Source organism: Penaeus monodon, chromosome 14 (genome assembly GCF_015228065.2).
Source record: "Penaeus monodon isolate SGIC_2016 chromosome 14, NSTDA_Pmon_1, whole genome shotgun sequence".
Taxonomy (NCBI): Eukaryota; Metazoa; Arthropoda; class Malacostraca; order Decapoda; family Penaeidae; genus Penaeus; species Penaeus monodon.
The window spans coordinates 32,488,299-32,495,790 of record NC_051399.1 but is presented as its reverse complement, the minus strand read 5'-3'; the positions used below and the strand labels follow the sequence as shown (position 1 = coordinate 32,495,790).

General features: G+C 38.0%; 1 long non-coding RNA gene across 1 annotated transcript in view; it reads right to left on the bottom strand.

Annotated features, from left to right (window-relative positions):
- Positions 1-7,235, bottom strand: part of LOC119581057 — a 9,045-nt gene extending 1,810 nt beyond the window's left edge. The window contains exon 1 of the long non-coding RNA XR_005229432.1: positions 7,113-7,235. This is a non-coding gene — a long non-coding RNA (uncharacterized LOC119581057). The remainder of the gene's footprint in view (positions 1-7,112) is intronic.
- Positions 7,236-7,492: the final 257 nt, after the last annotated feature.

Genomic DNA, 7,492 nt, shown 5'->3' with positions numbered 1-7,492 from the left:
TATATAAAGAATTTTTTTTTTTAAGTTATTCGTTGATGGAAGACAGGTAACAGGAAGGGAAAAACGGGGGTGGAAGGCGAAGAAAACGAGATGAGAGGGAGGGAAAATCAAAGACAGAGGGAGTGCGCAAGAGAAGAGATGAGATGAAAAAGGAAGACAAAGAGGAGGGGAAGAAGAAAGGGGTGATAAGATCAGACACAAAAAAACGAGGAGTAACGATGGAAAACGAAGACAAAGATGGGAAGAACAGAGAGACAAAGAGAGAAGATAAAAAGAGAGAAAAAGAAGAAACAAACAAGGGAAAAGACAAAGACAAAGAGGGTACTGGAAGAAAAGAAAAACAATAAAACGAAGAAAGCCAGCAGAGGCAGAACAGAGAGAGAAAATAAAGAAGAGAGAAAAGAAGATCAAAAGAGAAAGGAGAGAATAAAGGAAGGAACTGCCTCGGAATGGTAGAGGAGGTGAAGGAGGCTGGCGCACGCGGAGAGGGGGGGGAGGGGGAAGGCGAAGTATAGAAGGATTTTGGCAGATGCAAATGTCTAAAAGCGGCGCCGTCTTGGTGTCGCCGCCGCTCTCTCTCTCTCTCTCTCTCTGCTCTCTCTCTCTTCTCTCTCTCTCTCTCTCTCCTCTCTCCTCCTCTCTCTCCTCGCTCTCTCTCCTCTCTCTCTCTTCTCTCCTCTCTCTCTCTCTCTCTCTCTCTCTTCTCTCTCTCTCTCTCTCTCTCTCTCTCTCTCTCTCTCCTCTCTCTCTGTCTCCCTCTCTGTTTCTATCTATTTATCTATTTGTCTGTCTGTCTGTCTGTCTGTCTATCTCAGCCTCCTCTCTCTCTCTCTCTCTCTCTCTCTCTCTCTCTTCTCTCTCTCTCTCTCTCTCTCTCTCTCTCTCTCTCTTTCTCTCTCTCTCTTTCCATCTATCTATCTATCTATCTATCTATCTATCTCTATCTATCTATCCATCAATCTATATCTATCTCTATCTATCTATCCCAGGCTCCCCTCTCTCTCTCTCTCTCTCTCTCTCTCTCTCTCTCTCTCTCTCTCTCTCTCTCTCTCTCTCTCTCTCTCTCTCTCTCTCTCTCTTCTCTCTCTCTCTCTTTTTTTTTTCTCTCTCTCTCTTTCCATCTATCTATCTATCTATCTATCTATCTATCTATCTCTATCTATCTATCCATCAATCTATTCTATCTCTATCTATCTATCCCGGCTCCCCCCCTCTCTCTCTTCTCTCTCTCTCTCTCTCTCTCTCTCTCTCTCTCTCTCTCTCTCTCTCTCTCTCTCTTTCACTCTCCACTCGCTCCTCCGCCTCCCCCTTCAATCATCACTCTACACCTCTTTATATCCCAATATTTCCCTCTCTTTCCCTGTAATTTACCTTCACGTACCTTTAATCCCAGCGAATTCCTAGTCAGATAAAAAAAAACTAACGCAATCTCTTTTCAGTAAGGGTAACACTATTTAGAAGAAAAGAATTTCTTCCTTTAATTTGGTTCCATCTCAGTTCCCATACCCCATTCCCCTTTCCCCCTCATACCCTAACTCCCTCCCCCCCATGTCCCATTTCCTTTTTCCTTTTCCCCAATTCCCCGATTCCCTTCCCTCCCATACCCTAATTCTCTTCCCCCACACCCCATTTCCCTTCCCCCATACTCCATTTATCTTCCCTCCTAATAACCCACCTCCCTTCCTCCTCCCCATACCCCATTTCCCTTCCCCTCTAACAACCCACCTTCCTTCCCTCCCATACCCTCAACTCCCTTCGCCCCCACCCCATTTCCCTTCGCCCACACTCCATTTATCTTCCCTCCATACCCCGACTCCCATCCCCCCGTACCCTAACTCCCTTCCCCCCCATACCCTTCCCCCCTACTCCAACACTCTTCCCCCTCCCATACCCCTCAGCCTCTCTCCCTCTACCCTACCGCATAATCACGTGACCCAGAGCATTACCTTTGCGTGGCTCTTACATGTTCACTATCACGTGTTTAGCTTTCCTCGTTGTGCCAAAATTCCAAAAAAAAAAAAAAAAAAAAAAAATAGGCATCAGAATTTTGATATTGCGTTTGAAAAATAAAACGTTGTTATTGGTTGTTTTCATTGATAGAAATGTTGAATGTTACCTTTGTTATCGTTGTTGATGTTATGGTAATGGCTTAGTACTATGGAGAGCGGGAGGGAGAGAGAGAGAGAGAGAGAGAGAGAGAGAGAGAGAGAGAGAGAGAGAGAGAGAGAGAGAGAGAGAGAGAGATCACTGAATACTGATAGATAGATAGAGGAACTGACAGACAGACAGTTACACAAACAATCTGACATAATGACAGACAGACAGAGAGAATGGGTGGGAGGGAGATATAGATGTCACCATCTCGTAAAACGACAAATAACACTTGTAAGCGACACCATAAATAAGATTTTATCTGGTTCACTGCTAATAAAACAATCCAGCTTATCAGCATAATCCAATTACTCCAGAGAATTAAGATAAAGAGTTGGTTCTCTATAAATTCTATGTGTTTGTTATATCATTTTACTATTGATATTGTTATTATCATTTACTACTTTTATCATTATCATAATTATTATCATCGTTATCATCATTACTGTTATTATCATTACTATCTTTATCGACATTATCATTATAACCTTTACTATCATTTTCATTACCATTACAAGCATCGTTAATACTTCATTAATAACATTATTATCATCAACTTTATCATGATGATGATTATTATTACTAGTAATAGTATAACTTTTATTATCATAATTTTCGTTGTAATAGTTATTACTTTTACTGTGATCATTATCAGAAATATTCGAAATAATAGTAATTATCACCATCATATATACTCCACAGGTTCAAGATGTGATTGTAATAGTTTATACCAATCTCTTTATCAGACAAACAAATGGCCAGCCAAGTAAAAGAGAGAGAGGGGGGAAGAGAGAGAGAGAGAGAGAGAGAGAGAGAGAGAGAGAGAGAGAGAGAGAGAGAGAGAGAGAGAGAGAGAGAGAGAGAGAGAGAGTAAGAATAAGAGAGAGAATAAAATGTAAGTTGTGAGACCTCGTATCTGTGATGTTTTTAGCTTTCTGGCATCACCTGTTTCCCACGGCCACGGAGATTTGCTTGTTGCAGAAAGTGATACATTGTCCTTATATACATTAATTTTCTTTTTCTTACGTTATCTTTATATATATCCCTTTGCATGTTCTTATCACTTGATCTACATCTTTATCATGTGATTCTTGTCTTCCTTTCATGTAATAAATGCATTGACACGAATCCATGCACTGATCACGGTTCATTGTCATTTTCAAATAATTTGCTTGCAATTGTACCACGGAAGACGGCTCCTCGTATTTATCTCGTCGAAGAGCACGGTTTTTATTCTTGCGCTAAATCTGTTCTTTTTCTCAAGCTTCATAACAATTATACTATACGTCTGAAGCTTCGGAATAAAATATGACACATCTATGTAGCTTCGGAGAAACTGCGACCCATGCCTCTGAAACTCGAAAGATCCTTAAAGTTAAGGCGCGCTCGAGGACTTAGATCACGGTCCGGCAAAGGCGTCGCATCTCGGACTTTGCTTCGTAAATATAAACAATTTTTATTCCGTTGCCGCATTCCCGCCTTCAGACCACGCACCGCCTTAAATCCCTTACGGCGTCGGATCTGCTGCAGTTTTAGGCGCCTCTTTGAGAATCTTGACCAATTACAAACCATAAATGCTCATCGGAATTGTTTATAAACAACACTGTGTCCAGTCTGTGTCCAGAATTAGATTCTTAAAAAAAAAAAAAAAAAAAAAAAAAAAAAAAAAAAAAAAAATATATATATATATATATATATATATATATATATATATATATATATATATATATATATATATTAAAGGAAGGGTAATTTTAGCATGCTTTGAATTTCATTCCTACTCCCAACAGATAATACTTTGAATAAGTTTTGAAGGCTCAACTATATGTGCACCTCTTTTTTTTTCTCTGAATTTTCATGATGTTCACTGAGGGTATTGATTTTAACAGTATGCTAATATAAATAAAAATAAAGACAAATAAAACATTCCATCCGAAGAGAAGACAGTACTTATGTTGTTTTAGTGTAATTCTTGATTATAGATCAGCACTTGGATTGTAGTGTGATACACGCTTATTGGCAAAAGAAATGGTATTGTAATATCAAACTTGCTGCCTTATTTAGTACGTCCACGATTGGTTCATGTACACCCAATATCACTATATTTGAGCAAAACAAATTGTAAGGTTGTTGATTTTTTTTTTTTTTTAATCTTAACTCTACGGCTCCTTGACTCGTACCAATATGGCGGGTCCCTAGCTCCGTGTATGGGCCGAAGGAAGGCTACAGGGCCCGAAGGAGATCCGGCCATAGAATAATCATAACGCATCTGAAGCTCCGAAAGGATTACGGTTCACACTTCTGAAGCTTTGGAACAGCAGTGACTCACATCCCTGAAGCTTCGAGTCAATTGTGAGTCACACCCTTGAAACTTTAGAACAATTATGACTCTGAAGCTTCGTCCTTTAGTAAATCTAATGAATGGTGGTTGATCTGATTGGTGGAGAAATTTGCCATAGCTTAAATATACATTTTTTATGCCGTATTTATGCTAAACTGAATTATCTAATCATAAGAGATGCCGCCCTCAATAACAAACAAAAACAAAACATGAGGGATGCAGGAATACCTTCCTACAAATGTACTACTGCCACTAGTACAGAGAATAATGATAATGATGGGAAGGATAGTAATGATGGCAATATTGTTCATAATAAGGATAATGATAATAACATTGATACTAATGATGATAATGACTACTATTGATAATCATAATGATGCATCGACAACAGAATCAGTAGTACTTATCATTGATAATCATAATAATGTATCGGTGATTATAATGATGTTAATGATATAATAATGAATAATAATAATAATAATAATGAAAGAAATAATAAGGATAATACTGAATGATGGTAATAGTACTACTAGTTATAATGATAACGAGGAAAATAACAATATTGATAACTATAACAATATTGATAACTATAGCAACAAGAAGAATAATAAAAGTAAAAATGAGAATAAGAATGATAATACTAATGACAATAATAATAATAATAATAATAATAATAATAATAATAATAACAGCAACAATACTACTACTACTGCGACTACTACTACAACTAATAATAATAATAGCTACAATATCAATAGTAATAAAAGTAACATCTGTGGAAAGGTATGAATGAAATTGAATATCTTCATAGTATAAGAGTTTTATTTGACCGGTTTCAGTTCTATCTCCGTTAGAAATGAGGATAATAATAGTAATGATAATAATAACAATAACAACAATAACAATAATATAATGATAATAATAATAACAATTATAATAATGACAATAATAATGAAAACAATGATAACAACAATGATAATAACAGTAATAATAATGATAATGATAATATTTATAACACTAATGAAAATAGTAATAACAATAACAATGATGATGATGATGATGATGATGATGATGATGATGATGATGATGATGATGATGATGATGATGATGATAATGATGATGATGATGAAGATGATGATGATGAATAGCAATAACAATAAATATAGTACAGGTGTGAAAATGAACTACTTTAACCCTATTGGTAAGCCATCCCACCACGTGCCAAGGTCACAGTAGTACAACTATTATTTATGAATGAATGGTGTTCGACGTATGTGATTGGTGGAGAAAATTGGTATAGTGTCAGATGTAACACTTCCATGTTATATTCAGTCGCCTGTTTTTACCAATCCCATCCTTCAGAGCAGGCATAAAGAAGAAAGAAAATGCATAATATTTCTTATTTTTATCATTTAATATCCTTCATACCATGTGATAATGAGAAAAATGACAATAACCAAAGAAAAAAATAAGTAAGGTGAGCTATAATTCACCTGTCAGCCTGTGATATATGAGCTTTGATGTTTAGCTCATTCATTTATTTAAAGCATTAATCGTTAACTATCACCTCTCTGATCACACGTCGAGCGTCATTCATTCATAAGCGGCCGGGTGTACTAGGACAAACTTGCCATGTGGTGGGAAGGCTCACTATAGCGGGTACACTTACTCATTTCCTTAACGGTACTACAGCTTCTACCATTATTATTAGTATTATCTAATACTAATACTACTGCTAGTGCTACTACTACTACTACTACAACAACTACTACTACTGCTGCTGCTGCTACTAATATTGCTGCTACTGCTACTACTTCTACTGCTGCTACTACTGCTGCTACTACTATTATTGCTACTGCTGCTGCTACTGCTGCTATTGCTACTATTACTGCTGCTACTGCCACTACTGCTACTGTTACTATTACCATTACTACTACTACAACTACTACTACTGCTACTACTACTGCTGCTACTACTACTTCTTCTTCGTCTTCTTCTACTGTTACTACTCTTACTACTACTACTTCTACTACAAACACTACCACTTTTACTGCTACTACTACTACTACTTCTTCTACTACAACTACTACCACTTTTACTGCTGCTGCTGCTGCTACTACTACTACTACTACTACTACTACTACTACTGTTGGAATACAATAATAATCTTAATAGCATTGGAAGTAATATTAATAACAATAATTTTAATGGACATAGTAATGTCGATGCTCTAGCAAAAGCAATATTAATAATGATAAAGAATAATGAGAAAAAGTAAGTGAAAAGATCATCGGTGATAGTAATAACAAGAATACCAATATTCGCAGTAATAATAACGTATAATGCATGCCGCGTCATCACGACCTGGATTTCTCGAAAATACTCGTACCCTCCTTTGTATAAGCAAAGAGAGAAGAGAGAGAGAGAGAGAGAGAGAGAGAGAGAGAGAGAGACAGACAGACAGATAGGTAGAGAGAGAATGAGAGAGAGAGATACACAGACAGACAGATAGGCAGACAAAGAGAGAGAGAGAGAGAGAGAGAGAGAATTAGAAAGAGAGAGAGTGAAAGGGAATGGACAGGAAGAGAAGAGGCCACAATGCTCCTCTCTCGTCTCCTACCTCCGCCTCGGCCTCCAGCCTCCCTCAAGCACAGACCTCCAATGCGAAGTCATGGCTGTCGCTGTCTCGCGCTCCCGCTCCCGAGGACAATCTGAGCCTTTGAGTGGCCGCTCTTGTGAATCGTGAGTCGGGAAAGTCACCCAATCAGTCAGCGAAATTTTATCGAGGCACTCGTGGGACACAGATAGGGAAGAGGCACCATGTGATCGCCGCGTCCAAATGTTTCCACTGAAGCCGTGTCACTCTTTGGAAAATTCCTGTCGAGGTCGGGCCTACGCTAGAAATTGGGTTGTTTGGAGGAAGGACACTGTAATTTCTTCAGATGGCGCCGTGAACGGGAGTGCTCTGTCTGAAAGTAATCTTCCGCGTAATTGTGTATC